The sequence below is a fragment of the Chiloscyllium punctatum genome, chromosome 8 (assembly GCF_047496795.1).
Source record: "Chiloscyllium punctatum isolate Juve2018m chromosome 8, sChiPun1.3, whole genome shotgun sequence".
NCBI classification, from domain to species: domain Eukaryota; kingdom Metazoa; phylum Chordata; class Chondrichthyes; order Orectolobiformes; family Hemiscylliidae; genus Chiloscyllium; species Chiloscyllium punctatum.
Genome location: NC_092746.1, coordinates 96,396,930 through 96,413,233, shown reverse-complemented (window position 1 = coordinate 96,413,233; position 16,304 = coordinate 96,396,930). Strand labels below are relative to the sequence as shown.

Below are 16,304 nucleotides of genomic sequence, written 5' to 3'. Positions count from 1 at the left end.
AGATGGTCATTTGGCTGCAGTAATAGCAACTTTCAGTTTCAATTAAAAGCTTACATTCTTGATAATCATACATGCATTAGCAAGAATACAACATAACCAATGCATCATTAAGTTTCAATACAGACTATTCCTCAAAACAGAATATTAATGCTATTAACTATTCCTCAGTTAGAAAGGCAGTCCACAAACAAAATTCAATGTGGCAAAGTTTTGATAAGTTTATAAAAGCTCTGGAAAGGCTGCACGTTAAGTATTCTGTGCAGTTTCGTGGTCTCCATACTAAAAACTATATATAAAGATTGAAGAAAATGCAAAGAAGACTTACAAAAGATTGTACCAGAACAATGGCATTTACAACCTCTTATGAATGAGTGATGATCTTTATTTTTGGAAAAAAGATGGCTTGAAGAGAACCTTATGGGCTGAAATTCTGAATGGACTGGACAGGGTAAATTTGGAGTAAATGTTTTCACTTGGGATGGAATCCAAAACTTGGGGCCATAAATCTGAAATAGCTACAGGCGCAGTGCCTTAGATCTAGGTCTCTCAGGATCAAAGTTGGGCAACCGAGTGGGCCACGTCATAGGCAGTTCAGGTCAAGATGGGTCAGGTGCGGACAAGGATCACTTGAAGCACAGCATACAACAGTGTGTGAAGCTAATAACTCGTGTGGGGCCAGACAGTACTAATACAGGGCCAAACTGAATTGTCCAAGTAAATTTTTTTTTATTTCACTCGATTATAATTGATCCACGAAAGTTTATGTAAATATCCAGTTTTAGCGTAACCAAATTTGAAGCACTCTTCCTGAACTAATCAATCCATTTGGGAAAGAAAGGGACTTTTACTCAGAAGCAGTTACAACGTAGGTCATGCTTCCATGGAAGTGATTAGGGCAAATGGTTTTGATCCTTCCAAAATGAAATTAGATGAGTGCAGAGAGAAAGGGGCATCAAAAGAAATGCTGAAAGATGGGGATGAGCAAGTAAAACAGGAGACGTTTTGTATGGTGTATTACGATCAGCACAGACTAGTTGGATTGAATGGCCTTTCCTGTCCTATAAATCCCATAAAATGCAAAATGATTGAACGATATAGTAATTACTTAAAAGTCCTCCCAGCAAAGCAGTTTCACGTGGAGTCAAGTCTAAGATAATGTTTACAATGAACTATGGCCACAATTTTCTTTAACAAGTGTGTAAAAGTTGACACTAAGCCTGAAACACTGACTGTCCACACAAAACAAAAAATATCCAATATCCAAAGTTTGAAGCAAACAGGCCTCTCCTGGAGCAAACAGCCTCCAAAAGAATTCACTTGACAGACCGCCCAAAGGGACATTCAACCATTAAACTCTAAAACTACATTTTAAAAGAACGTGAGCATCTTTTATTCTTGCAGGCACCAGATGACGAAGAAAACCAGCTGATAAAAAGCAGACTTCATGTGTGCAACATGATATTTCACCCTTTGCGTACATGCAGATGACAAATCTGACAGGATGCAGAAAACAACATTGATCATGTGCAGGAAAGCATGACATCTTGCTGTTTAGGGGCCTACATTTTTTAAAAAAGGAAAGAGTAACAGATTTGCATCTGTGTAGTGCCTTTAAGGACCACAGATACCTCACAGCATTTTACAGCCAAAAATGTACCTTTGGAGAACCATCACGTTTAACACAGAAGATGTAGCAGGCCAAATGAAACACCAGAAGCTCACGAAAACATGCGACAATGACTAGATGATGCTGATTCAGAGATGAATATTGGTCAGGACACCAGCACGATTCCCCCGTTTTTCTTTTAAATAGCGCTGAGGGATTTATTAAGCCATCTGAGGGGTCAGATGGGGGTTTAAGTTTAACATTTTGTCAGTAAAATAACACATCAACAGTACAGCATTCCCATAATACTGCAGTGGAGTGTCAGCTTTTTTTCCTGCTCTAATCATTCTCTGGGATTTGAACCCACAACCTTCTAACTCTGAGGGAAGAGTTTTACTAATTGAACCATGAGCGATACCAAGTAAAGCTTTTCATTTCTCAAAATTTATCAGCTTCTGCAAATTCCATCAATCATTGGTTCCAAGTTGATTACCAGCAGAAATAAGTCATGGGAGAGTAGGAGATCTGACGTGGCTTTAACTGTGGCGGATAAGGAGAGTTTGTGGGGAGTGGGGGGGGGGGGAAACGGGGACCTTTTGAGCTAAAGGCTGCCATTATTTCAAATACATGTGTAAATGTGCAGTAATTTCTAACTCCAATTACGCTACATGAACTGGTAGCTGCTTACAAAAAAGACGTTTGTGTTACTTGGTGCTGGAAAAGCCCTTTCCGTCTACAAAAGAAGACACTTCCGGTCCTGATTGGAATGGGCTTTATATAAAATTTAAATCAATTTCTGGTCATAGTTAGTAACAGCACTTTCCCAGGTGGCTGCAAAAACAGATCAGCTTAGAAAATAAAGAGTAGCGTGGATTCATGGAAACTGAAAACTCATCATCTCTCAGTAACTTAATGCCTTTCCATTGCGGCGAGGTATCCTCAGCACAAGATATTATCCTGAATCAAATGCTAATCCAACCAACAATGCCCATATCTCCACAAGTAAATTAAAAAACATCTAGGGTGGACAGTAGTCTTTACTAACATGCAGTGTTGATGAAACTGACCTATTGCTGCAAGGGAAAGTTAAATTTCAACCAAACTGAAACATTTCATGTCCAAATACAGTAGGAACTGGCTAATGTCCAGAAAAGCGACAAGTAACATTTGCCATAGCAAATGCCAGGCATTGACCATCTCCAAACTAACCACTGCCACCTGACATCCCCTGTCACTGAATCCCCTATCACTGAATCCCCGACCATCAACATTGTGGGGTACTATCTATCAGAAACCCAATTAGACTGCCATTCAAATGCAATGGCTATAACAGCTGGTCAGAGGCTAGGAACCTTGTCGCAAGTAACTCAGCTCCCTATTCCCAAAGCTGAAAATGTGTTGCTGGAAAAGCGCAGCAGGTCAGGCAGCATCCAAGGAGCAGGAGAATCGACCTTTCGGGCATGAGCCCTTCTTCAGGAAAGGTCGATTCTCCTGCTCCTTGGATGCTGCCTGACCTGCTGCGCTTTTCCAGCAACACATTTTCAGCTCTGATCTCCAGCATCTGCAGTCCTCACTTTCTCCTCCTTATTCCCAAAGCCTGTTCACCACAAAGGCTCTAATCAGGAGTGTGATGGAACATTCCTCTCTTGCCTGGAACTCCAAATATGCTCAAGCAGCTTGACACCATCCAGGACAAAGCAGTCAATTTGATTGGCACCACATCCACATCCTTCACCATCAATGCTCAGTAGCAGCAGTGTGTACAAACTACTGCAGAAACTTACCAAGTCTCATTAGAAAGCACCTTCGAAACCCACAACCGCCAGGTCAGCAAACACAAGGGAACACCAGCACAAGCAAGTTCCCCTCCAAGCCACTCAGCGTCTTGACTTGGAAATACATCATCATTCCTTCATTGGGTTAAAATCTTGAAACTCCTTTTCGAACAGCATTGTGGGTCTACTTAAAGCTCATGGACTGTAGTGGTTTAAGAAGGCAGCTCACAACCACCTTCTCAAGGACAATCAAGGATGAGCAATAAAATCTGGCCCAGCCATCGATGCCCACATCCCATGAGTCAATTTATTAAAATTTGCATTGCTGCATCAGTCTAAAGGTTTCTTGACTGCATTTCATAGCTATTCATGTATTTTTCTCCTTGAATACCTCTACTGCTGCTCCACATATTTACCAACTGACCCCAACCTATGCCCTTCAGCTGTTCTCTTCTATTTGTTTGAAGTCCATTAAATATTTTCCAAAATAAGTGCAAAAGTACATGCACTCAAGTTTTAAAAAAAAAGGTCTTTTCAGAAATTCAGAATGGCTCCAAGCACTTTACAACGAATCAAGTATCCTTGCAGTATAATCATGACTGTTATGGAGGAAACACAGCAACCAAGTTGCACTCACCTGTATATCAGCACAATATCAGTATTTCAATATTGGCCTCATTCCAGCCTCTGCTTTTAATACATCCAAAGGCTCCAGCTACACTCTAAGTCTGGCATTTTGGACATACAACTTGGTTTTAAGACAAAGCATTGGCAACATTAACAATCACACCAATGTCGAATCTGCAGTCCAAAACATTTTCTTTCAAACATAGCAACTCTCCAGGTATTTTTTTAAGCCAGTGATTCACAGAAAAAGCATAGTACAGTAATCAATTTATTGTTCATCCTCAGTTAATTTTTAGTACTGAACTGCACATTCGCACACAATGCAGTTTTCAGGACTGAGACAAACGTAATCATTCCTAGTCCATTCTCTTTCATGAATGTACTTCACGGATGAATAGTTCAGACATTGGCAAAGTGAAAATTGATAACTTTTTGCTTTGAACATGCAGTAGACAGACACTAATGTCTGACGGGGTCAGAGAGGCCATGGTGGTCTAACAACCTTCCCACGGTAGTTACTGGATCAGAGTTATATTTTATTCACGGCCAAGAGGAGAGACACACATGGCAGCATTATTTCTTCCACCAGAAGAGGATTTTACTAATGCCTAGCAGGCAACATCAGTGATATATGATTTTCATTGAAAAACAGGGGGAGAAACACATTCAAATCCCTGAACTCCAAGCAGTAAAATGGAGTTTGATCTGGTCACTACATCAGTGATGAGGACTTTCCATACCTTTCCTGAATTCTATTTCCTCCACACACACACACACACACACACATATTTCCAACTCAGATTCAATTTGGTGAATTTACTTGGAGACTCAGCTTGCTCAGCAATCTGTCCATGAGCTTGTCCTTTTATCAAAATCAGGGCTTAGCAATCAATCGCTTTCAATCGAATTCAGGTCACCACCTCAGGTTCTTTCTGTGACCTTGGGAGGTAGCTTCAGCAATTGAGGAAGTAACGTCTTCAACCCAAATTCACTTGCAATTTCCTGCTGATGCATGTAAACAAAAACTTGCAGAATGGCTTTTCTCTTCAGCAAGTTTTTTAAAAAAATACTCGTTCACAGGAAGTGGACTTCCATTTATTGCCTACCCCAAGCTGCTCAAGAGGTCTTTCCAATGGAATTACAGCTTCAAAGGTCAATAAATGTATTACTGCTAGTTAGTTAAATTGGCTTTCTTGATTTATTGTGTCGGATATTTCAGTGCCGATTGTGATAAATAGGTTTTGCCAGTATTTCATAGCAAAAGTTACACCTGGGGATAGAACTTTGATTGGGGAAAACACTTACACTTGCATCTGCTGCAGCTCGTGCATTTTTACATCATTAGTTTTTAAATTTACAGCACTGAACTAAACAAAAGGTTGCAAAAAGGTCATTCCATCAATCTCACTCACTGCTTGCATCATTGCTGACCGATTTACCTTGGCACATGCAACTGGTTTTCAAACTGAAATCCCCAGGGTAACCAGATTTCTGAATAGTTTTACATCCTTGTTAATTTACAAGCACTTTGTTCCCATGCTGTAGGTCATTATTTCTTTCCTGTAGTGATTGCACACTCTTTTCCTTTTGGGGACCGGAAAATAAAGCTTTGTTTGGGTAGTGCTAACTGAGACTTAGCTGGAAGCACACTCCCCTCTGAATCAGAAGTTAGAGGTTCGAGTCACACACCAGAGGGGTGAACACAAAAATTCTCGGCTGCTGTTCCGGTACAGTGGTGAGGGAGTGCTGCATTGTCAGAATTGCCTTTTCCAGATTTGATTTTAAAGCAAGGCCCTCTCTGCTTTTTTATGCGTTCAGAAAAGATGATACTATTTCAAAAGGAGGAGCAGGGGAAGTGAACCCTGGTATCAAGGATCTAGAAGATATAGACTGTAGGGAAATAGATGGTGACGTCTTGCAAAATGTCCAGATTACACAGGAGAAAGTGCTGGATGTCTTGAATGGATAAATGTGGATAAATCCCCAGGACCTGATCAGGTGTACCCGAGAACTCTGTGGGAAGCTAGAGAAGTGATTGCTGGGCCTCTTGCTGAGATATTTGTGTCATCGATAGTCTCAGGTGAGGTGCCGGAAGACTGGAGGTTGGCTAACATGGTGCCACTGTTTAAGAAAGGTGGTAAGGACAAGCCAGGGAACTATAGACCAGTGAGCCTGAAGTCGGTGGTAGGCAAGTTGTTGGAGGGAATCCTGAGGGACAGGATGTACATGTATTTGGATAGGCAAGGACTGATTATGGATAGTCAACATGGTTTTGTGCGTGGGAAAACATGTGTCACAAACTTGATTGAGTTTTTTGAAGAAGTAACAAAGAGGAGTGATAAGGGCACAGCGGCAGATGTGATCTATATGGACTTCAGTAAGGCTTTCGACAAGGTTCCCCATAGGAGACTGATGAGCAAGGTTAGATCTCATGGAATACAGGAAGAACTAGCCATTTGGATACAGAACTTGCTCAAAAGGTAGAAAACAGAGGGTGGTGGTGGAGGGTTGTTTTCAGACTGGAGGCCTGTGACCAGTGGAGTGCCACAAGGATCGGTGCTGGGTCCTCTACGTTTTGTCATTTACATAAATCATTTGGATGCGAGCATAAGAGATATAGTTAGTAAGTTTGCAGATGACTCCAAAATTGGAGGTGTAGTGGACAGTGAAGAGGATTACCTCAGATTACAACAGGATCTTGACCAGATGGACCAATGGGCTGAGAAGTGGAAAATGGAGTTTAATTCAGATAAATGCGAGGTGCTGCATTTTGGGAAAGCAAATCTTAGCAGGACTTATACACTTAATGGTAAGGTCCTAGGGAGTGTTGCTGAACAAACAGACCTTGGAGTGCAGGTTCATAGCTCCTTGAAAGTAGAGTCACAGGTAGATAGGATAGTAAAGGCGGCATTTGGTATGCTTTCCTTTATTGGTCAGAGTATTGAGTACAGGAGTTGGAAGGTCATGTTGCGGCTATACAGGACATTGGTTAGACCACTGTTAGAATATAGTGTGCAATTATGGTCTCCTTCCTATTGGAAAGATGTTGTGAAACTTGAAAGGGTTCAGAAAAGATTTACAAGGATGATGCCGGGTGGAGGATTTGAGCTACAGTGAGAGGCTGAACAGGCTGGGGCTGTTTTCCCTGGAGCGTCGGAGGCTGAGGGGTGACCTTATAGAGGCTTACAAAATCATGAGGGGCATGGATAGGGTAAATAAGCAAAGTCTTTTCCTTGGGGCCGGGGATTCGGAAACTAGAGGGCATAGGTTTAGGGTGAGAGGGGAAAGATATAAAAGAGACCTAAGGGGCAATGTTTTCACGCAGAGGGTGGTACGTGTATGGAATGACCTGCCAGAGGAAGTGGTGGAGCTGGTACAATTGCAATACGTAAGAAGCATTTGGATGGACATATGAATAGGAAGGGTTTGGTGGGATATGGGCCGGGGGCTGGCAGGTGGGACTAGATTGAGTTGGGATATCTGGTCGGCGTGGACAGATTGGACCGAAGGGTCTGTTTCCATGCTGTACATCTCTACGACTCTATCCTGGCCAACATAATCAACATCTCTAAGAAGGAGAGCTGCTCAATCCTACATTGTTTTTGTGCGGGAATTAGCTGCACTGCATTTCCTGTACAACATCAGCAACTCGACTTCAAATGTACTTGCATGGTCATAAAGTGCTTTGTGTCATTCTGAGGTCATGAAAACAAGGACTGTGTAAATGAAAGTCTTTTCTGTTTCTCACCAACTTTCAAAGTTAGTACATGACATCTCAGTAAATGTCAATAATTACATGGGATCCCAAAGCATTTGCCCTTTACAGGACTACTTCTTCAGACACAAATCTTTGAACACCACAATGCATATGCCTGCTGGTTACCAAATTTAAAGTAGACAGGCAGGAGGCTGAAAGAACACAGCCAGCCAGGCAGTATCAGGAGTTGGAGAAGTCGACCCGAAACATCAACTTCTCCACCTTCTGCTGTGTTCTTCCAGCTTCCTGCCCGTCTACTTTGGATTCCAGCATCAGCAAATTTTTTGTCTCTATTACCAAATTTAGCCAATTTTTAAAACAAAATTAAACTATTCATTAAATGCATCAGCCATTCAGCTGCTGGCCTCTTTGAGCAGACCTGTCAAATTCAAACAAACCCGAGATGTGAGATTTCCCATTAATTGTAAAATCATAAAAAAGGGATAAACCTGTATCTGACTCAAAGAGTTAAATAAGTCTCTCATTCCAGAAGGACAGTAATGTCATCACTATGACACAGAGCCATAAACCAAGAGCTTCAATCTCACCACGGCAAATTGTGAAACTAATAAACTGAAAATCTGCCAAATACAAGAAATTTGTATGTTTGTAATTTGTTATTAAAACTTTAATTGGTTCAGTAATGTGCATCAGCAAACGCTTCCCCCATCCCCACCCCCATCACTAGATCTGGCCTACACGTAACCATGCTGATGGTGTCCTTTAAAGTCCTCTAAACAGGCCCAACAAGTCACTCAACTGTATAAGCAACTATTTAGAAGGTTCCAAAGCAATGAGGGCAATATATGCACCCAATCCCACTTGTTCAAACACCCAGGTTGTTTGGAAAAATAATATTAATAATAAGAAGCACTTCACAGAAAAAATATCAAACATCTAGCTGAATAGCAAACTTGCCTAAAAATCTGATTAATGATTGCTGCAGTCAGTCATGTAAAACTTGCTATTGGCCTAAGGGAATCTTTTGGATTTATGGTACAGTATAAGTAATCTAAAGATCAAGAATTCAGTAAGTCTGATAATTTATGGCATGGTTCCATGAGGATCAAAGCAGAGCTACTGGGTTGCTGTAAAAACCAAACTGAGTCACCAATGTCCTTCATCCCCCACCCCCTCCCCCCAACTATTCTATTCGCACATCATGTGATTGATTCTTAATACTATTTTACATGGCCAATGAACCACACATGAGCAATAAGTATGAGCCTGTTGATGACTTTAAAATTACAGGAAGAGCATGATTTTTAAAGCGGCAGGCTAGAGGGGCTGAACTGCCTACTCCTACTCAGAGTCTTACGCTCTTACAATATTTGAAACTATTTAAATGATGAAAATAAAGAGCCAGAAAATAATAGCAGATCAGCACAAAACATTGGGTATCAAGAAAGGTGCAGCAATAGCAAGAGGGTTGGCATTATAATCTTCACAAGCTGTTTTCTCACCTCTGCCTCCCTGCCAGACAGCAGAATTCTTGCAAGAAGATTTATTAACTTTGCCATGTGGCACAAGTTACAAGTAAAAGCTTTTCCTCTGACACGCTGCAGTTTGAGAACAGATTTCCATACATATAAGGTCATTATTCTCAAACAAGGGACTGATGTTTAGTTTGAGTATGTTGGGGAAAGGCTGTTTTAAGTGCAGAAAGCTACCCTTCCAGTTAAGTCCTCTGGTTTATCAGTTTCAGTTTTGTACTGCAATCATCCAAACCATTGATTCCATTCATTATTTTCAAGTTTTGGGCAGTAAACCCTCTTCTCTGGTCTACCGTTTTCTATTCCGTGGAAGTCTGCTTTCAGCATCAATTCATTTGTAAAAACTGTACTGTTGGAGGGATGGAGGGGGCAGCAGGAGAGACATCGACTGAAGCCAAAACCATGTTTTGGTACCTGTCCCCATCTGCTCTCACTGGTGCCACTGTGTGCAAGTTCCTTTCAGCCAGTCTGAAAGCTCACTCCCCTCCTGCAGTCACTGCTAAGTTTCTGTTGAAAACTAATTACCTTTTGAGTGTACAAAACTATGCATTCAAACTAATCACATCTCGGTATGACTTGCTACAGTCCACATTCAACAATATAAATATTAACTTTTGTAAAATTCCAGGAACATATTGCTGAGCCTTACAGGAAACCTTCAGCTCCCCTGAAAAAAAATTATTAAAAAAGTGATCAGTGAAATTCAAGATCACTCAATATAGGTCAATGGCCTTGAGATTCAATGTTAGACTTTCATTCTTAAATCTCAACTAACGGTTATTTCTGGTGCTTGATCGGAGATGATCCAACTTGGGGTTAGCTTGCACTTTTCACTGCATGTCAGTCTTTTAGGATGGTTACACTAAGTTTAGAAATGTTATGTGCCTTGTGGATCAGATCAAAAAGAATCTAGCATCATTTCTCAAGTAAACATTGACTTCTTGATATTCCTCTTTTCATGTCACACTCTGAATCACTTACACACAAGGCTGCAGATTCCACTTGGTTTAAAGCATTTCCAAAGTGGAAATGCTTTAAACTTGGTTTAAAACATTTCCACTGTTGGCTCTGTATTTGGAATAGACCGGTAATTTGAGTTGGAGGCTCCAGTGCAGTGGAGAGGAGCTGCATGGCTGGGGTGCCATTTGAGGGGTCAATCAAGGTTCAGCCAGCATGCTGTGCAAAGTTTCTGTTTCAAACTCAGCATTAATTGAACAGCAGTAAGTTCTCACCATTTACAGTACTGCCTGTGTTCCTCTCCAATATGACAACAGAGGTACACTGGTCATCCACCACACTCATATGACTGGAACAGAACATTTTTTAAAAATTTACTCACAGGAATGCTAGGCCAGCATTTATTGCCCATCTCTAATTGCCCAGAGGGTAGCTGAGAGGCAACCACATTGCTGTGGGCCTGGAGTCACATGTAGGTTAGACCAGGTAAGATGGCAATTTCCTTCCCGAAAGGACATGTGAACTAGGTGAGATTTTCCTGACAATTCACAATGGTTTCATGGACATTGTTGACTTTCCATTCCAGATTTGTATTGAAATCAAATTCCACCACCTAGATCGAACCCAGATCTCCAGCACATGACCTAGGTCATGGGATTCCACTTGGCCATTGCCTTCCCATAATGGTGCAGAATGGCTGCCATTTTTCCAACACAAAAGCAGACACAGTCCACCAAAATGACTTCAGTTAGTTAAGCAATTACGTATGCAGCTCTTGGCCATATACAAAGACAGCTAAAAGAAAACTTAAGTCACTTCAGTCACGATAATTGAACTAATTTTCAAATATTGATGAAGCACTGCAATTTTATTCCCCAACAATTACTGGACGTGAAGTTTTATAGTCACAGAGGCACAGGAGCACTCAAGTAGTCCCCCAGGGAAATATTTGGCCTTCCCAGCAGTGATTGGATCCCTCTCCCACACACCTGCATATGCACACCTCTCCAGGCTTTTGGTCCCACAAATGTACAGCAACATTCACCCGGAATAATTGGTGTGTCAGGTGGCAAACAGCATTTATCAAAACTCTCAGCCAAGAACAGGCAACCAGTTAAAATTTGGCATTACACAGTTCAATGTCCAGGAGCTTTCAGTTGTGGGAACTGGGGGCTGCTAATTACCTAGGTTCTGATGGTCTTCATCACAAGGTCTGAAAACAACTGGCAACTAAGACAGTTGATACACTGGCTCTAAGATGATTGATGAGGGTAGGGCAATGGATGATGTCTATCTGGCTTTTAGCAAGGCCTTTGACAAGGGCCCTTTTGGCAGGCCGATACAAATGGTGAAGTCACATGGGATCCACAGTAAGCTGGTAAGATGGATACAGAATTGGCTTCATCAAAGAAGACAGGCAGTAGCAGTGGAAGGGTACCTTTCTGACTAGAGACTGATCTCCATCAGTCAGGGCATAGAGTATAAACGTTGGTTAGCTATGTTGCAGTTGTACAGTACTTTAGTTAGGCCACATGTGGAATATTGTGTATAGGTCTGGTCGCCACCTAGCAGAAGGATGCAGAGGCTTTGGTGAGGTTACAGAAACGGTTTACCAGGATGTTGCCTGGTTGAAGAGTATTAGTTCCAAAGAGAAATTGGACAAACTTGGTTTTCACTTGTACGTCAAAGGATGAAGGGCAACCTGATAGAAGTTTACAAAATTATGAGAGGCATGGATAGAATAGATATTCAGTGTTTTTTTCCCTGTTGGAAAAAGAAACGTAGAAATGTCAATTACTAGGGGACATGGGTTTAAGCTGAAAGGGGAAAGTTTAAAAACAGATGAGACAGAGAGGTTTTCTTTTCCCCACAGAAGGTGGCAAGTACCTGGAATGTGCTGCCAGAGGAGCTAGTGGAGGAGAAAGATACATGCAACATTTAAGAGGCATCTTGGCAGATACATGAAAAGGCAGGGAATAGAGAGAGACAGACCACATACTGGTAAAAAGTTTTTAGCTTGTAAAGGCATTGTGTGTTGTTGCAGGCTTGATGGGCCAAAGGGCCTGCCCCAGTACTATACTAATCTTTGCTATCATGAGAGGAACTGAAAATAAAAATAGGTGGCTCTTGTCCTCATGTATGAAGCACCGAAAGCCAGTATGCATTTACAACAGGTAATAAAGAAAAGAGATGGAATTTTTGCTAAAGGAAAAGTTGGGAAGTGTTGCTACAACTGTACAAAGTAGAAGTGAAGCCACACTTTGAGTACTTCATGTAGTTTGGTCCCTTTATTTGAGGGGGGAGCTCCCTTTATTTGAGGGGGGGACTACATTAATTCCAGAAGTAAGGGTTTTATCTCATGAAGAGAAATTGAGCAGTTTAGGCCTAGATTCTCCTGAATTTAGAAGAATGAGAGGAAGTCTTATTAAGATTTCTACAATGCTACAATGCAAATTCCACACAGAGAGGATGTTTCCTCTTGTGAGGCACCATGGAACAAGATGTCAGAGTTTTAGGGTAAAGGGTAGGAGATTTAAAACAGATGAGGAGAAATCACTTCTCTCAAAGAGTCATGAATCTGTGGAACTCACTATCCCAGAATGTGGTGGATGCTGGGATGAGCAACTTTGAGAAGGTGAGAGATAAATGCTTAATTAGTAACAGGCTGAAGGGTTATGGGGAGTGAGCAAGAAAGTGGAGGTGAGACAAAGATGATATCGTATAATCATATTGAATGACGGGGTAGGTTTGAGGGCTAATTTGCCTACTCCCTCTCCTGCTTCTTATGTTCTTAGTTCTTGTGGCAGGGTCCCTACTTCTGGACCAGGAGACCTGGGTTCAAGTCCCACCTGCTCCAGTGATGTGTAATAAAAACTCTTAATAGTTGTTTTTTTAAAGTAAGTATCTACAGAAGTTGGGAGCCTATGCTTCAGTAATACAGACCACTGATGAGACCACGTCTGGAGTACTATACATTACTGACTTAACAACTGGAACAACGTTTGAGGAAATGAATGTGTGAATGAGAAAAGATTGGACATATTTGGGCTCTACCTGCTGGACTTCAGGAGAATAAAAGTTGACATTACTGAAACACGCAAGATCCTGAGGAATCTTGACTGGCCGGATGTAGAAAGGGTGATTCCTTTTGTGGGAAAATAAAAACGGGGTCGCTACTTAAAAATCAGGGGTCACCCATTTAAAAACACATTAGGCAATTTTTTTTCTCTCAGATGTCTGGGAGTCTTTGGAACTCTCCTCCTGAAAAAGGTAGAGAGAGCAGAGTTTTTGACTACTTTTAAGGGAAGGGGTAGATACATTCTTGTTTAGTAAGGGGTTGAAAAGTATCAGGGTTTGGTGGGAATACAGATTTGAGGTTACTATGTGGTCAGTCATGATCTTATTGAATGGGAGAGCAGGTACAAGGGGCTGAATGGCCAACTCCTGCTGTTTGTTTCTTCAGACTAATCCTTTGTTCTCTCTTCTTTTGTCAATATATAATTCACCGATAATCTTTGGGCACTCAGAAGAATTCAGAAGTATTTGCATTTTCCAAATCATTCTATTAAATGTCTTCTAATACCGAAAGCTTATTTAACTACTCCAGGAAGATCAGATTACATTTTGTTGTGATTCAAGCCCAATACTGACTTATCTGCCAACACGCACAAACAATGGTCAAAGATGATAAAGGATAGCAATCAATGCTGATGGCTGTGTGGCAGCATGGTGGCTGAGTGGTCAGCACTGCTGTCTCACAGTTCCAGGGACCCAAGTTCGATTCCACCCTCACTGGACTTTCTATAGTGGAGTTTATGCATTGCCCCCATGTTAGGTGAATTGGCCATGGTAAATTGCCCATGGCGTGCAGGATTTCAGGGATCAGGGAGGAGGATGGTTCTGGTGGAGATGCTCTTCAAAGGGTCATCATTGACTCAATGGGCTAAACGACCTGCTTCTACTTTGTACGGATTCTATAATTCCTATGAAAAAGTTTCTATGAATTGAAATCTTAACTCATCGAAAGTAGATTTCACTTAAACTTATAACCCCTTCCACTGCAGTATATCAAAGACAGCAATTTTGAAATAAGAGCCAAACTGATTAAAACATGTGTTCTGACTGTCACAGTGTAGCTGGAAATAAAGTATTTATATTTAAATTGTAAGCCCAACAGACTATGGTTGCTTGTTATGAGCAACATATTAAAAGAATACAATTTTTTTAAAAATATGAAGCATGAATCTGAGTTTACAAAGGTTTGACTGCTCCATACAGTCCTTCACAAGTGTACCATAACACAATGATGAAGTTCCCAAGTAGCTAATATTTTCAACAAAAACAGAAATTGCTTGAAAAATTCAGCAGGAATGGCAGTATCTGTGGACAGCAAACACAATTAAAATTTCGGGTCCAGTGACCCTTCTGCAGAACAGCTGCTGCCAGACGTGCTGAGTTTTTCCAGCAATTTCTGTTTTTGTTTCTGATTTCCAGCTTCCGCAGTTCTTTGGCTGAACCAATATTTTAATGAAGGCAGCACATGGACTAAGCTTAAGCACCATAAGACAGACCTGGTTACAAGACCTGTGGGGAAGAGTGGGCAATGAGCCCACTCTTCCTCGTTTGTGTCTTAATTAAGGAGCATGAGGGAAATCTGGGAGAAATGCAGCATTCCGTTGCTGTGATGAATCAAGGAGCAAGTATGGACAGCTGCGAGCTGTGTGCGCGCGCGCTGGATTATCTAACCAGAGAAGCTGAGACAAACTATTGGGATTTGTTTGAAGAACAGAGAACAATGCAAGATAACTATTCAAGCACAGCAGGAAATGGCAAGTTTATTCACATTATTCTTGTATAAATATTAACTGCTGATTCCTTCCTTTATTCTTCTCTAAGGCAGAATTTCCCATTACAAAGGCTCATCTGAAGTCTGGACTTCACTGTATGGGAGATGACTGGCCAATCTTTTCCCGGCACATGACAACATGTTAAATGACGACATGTGCAGTCTACACAATAATGCGGTTCTGCATCTGATCACAGCAAGTCTTAAACTAGATTACACAGGTACACTTTGCCCGAAACGTCGATTTCGTAGCTCCTTGGATGCTGCCTGAACTGCTGTGCTCTTCCAGCACCACTAATCCAGAAACTGACTTACTGCACACAACCAAATAACACAGGGCCCTCAATGCCCTCATGTGAAAGGTGCAGGGTGGGTCCCTGTTATCAAGTAGATGTTATTACACAAGTCGTGAAAAATCCGGTACTTATAAAAGTGTATTCTTCTGTGAATGCAGTAGCAGACAATGTTGCAGAAGAAATTCCTGACAAATTCAAGTAAAAATCCTGCAAACTCATATGACAAAATTTGGAATGTGACTTGTTCAGTCACTGTGGCATTCACAATCAAAGAAGAACCAAAATGTCTTGAGATCACATCTCCCAACAATAGTATCATGAAGCTATTCCAATCGCATAATTTTGTACAATAACTGGCCTATATCAAAACCACAAACCCATAGTCATCACCATAGCAACATGCACCACTGCATCCAATTGAATTCTGTTTCACAGAAACAAAAATAGACGTGTCGCAGATAAGATCACGGAACTATGATACCAGCATTGTCTGATTACGTTTTAAAAACACTCAAACATAAAAGGGCTAGAGATTTAATTTTGTTTGCCTATTATCTGAATGTCTCAGGAATTCATTCATTCAATATGAAAAAATCCCGGCACATCAATGTTTAATAAAGATTGGTATAGACAGTGTACATGCATCATTGGATTACACTCAAATCCTTTACGTACATGTTAGCCATATTACTAGTTACTTAAAAAGATCCATTTAAAAAGGAACCATGAATTGCCAGAAACTGCTACATTAAATCCTGTATGTGCATGCCTGTTGCACATTAATCTTTGAAGTACAAAGTTCAACATTGACAAAGTTGTTGTCAAGCAAAGGATCTTTCAGAAGGTGCACTGGGAATGCCAACACAGCACATCAGATTTGGATACAATCCTTCGCTTTGAGGAAGAGGAAGACTGGAGATTAACAAAGCTTGTGTGCACAAGCACAC

The 16,304-nt window shown here is 41.2% G+C and overlaps 1 protein-coding gene across 3 annotated transcripts in view; it reads right to left on the bottom strand.

The window, feature by feature from the left end:
- Window positions 1-16,304, bottom strand: part of ccny (cyclin Y) — a 239,501-nt gene that overhangs the window by 96,583 nt on the left and 126,614 nt on the right. The window contains exon 1 of one of the 3 annotated variants that reach the window (XM_072576135.1): window positions 4,019-4,038. The exons of the other annotated variants lie outside the window; for them this stretch is intronic. The gene's annotated coding sequence lies outside the window, so the exon portion shown is untranslated. Of the gene's footprint in view, window positions 1-4,018; window positions 4,039-16,304 lie in introns of those variants that run through there. 3 annotated transcript variants of the gene reach the window in all.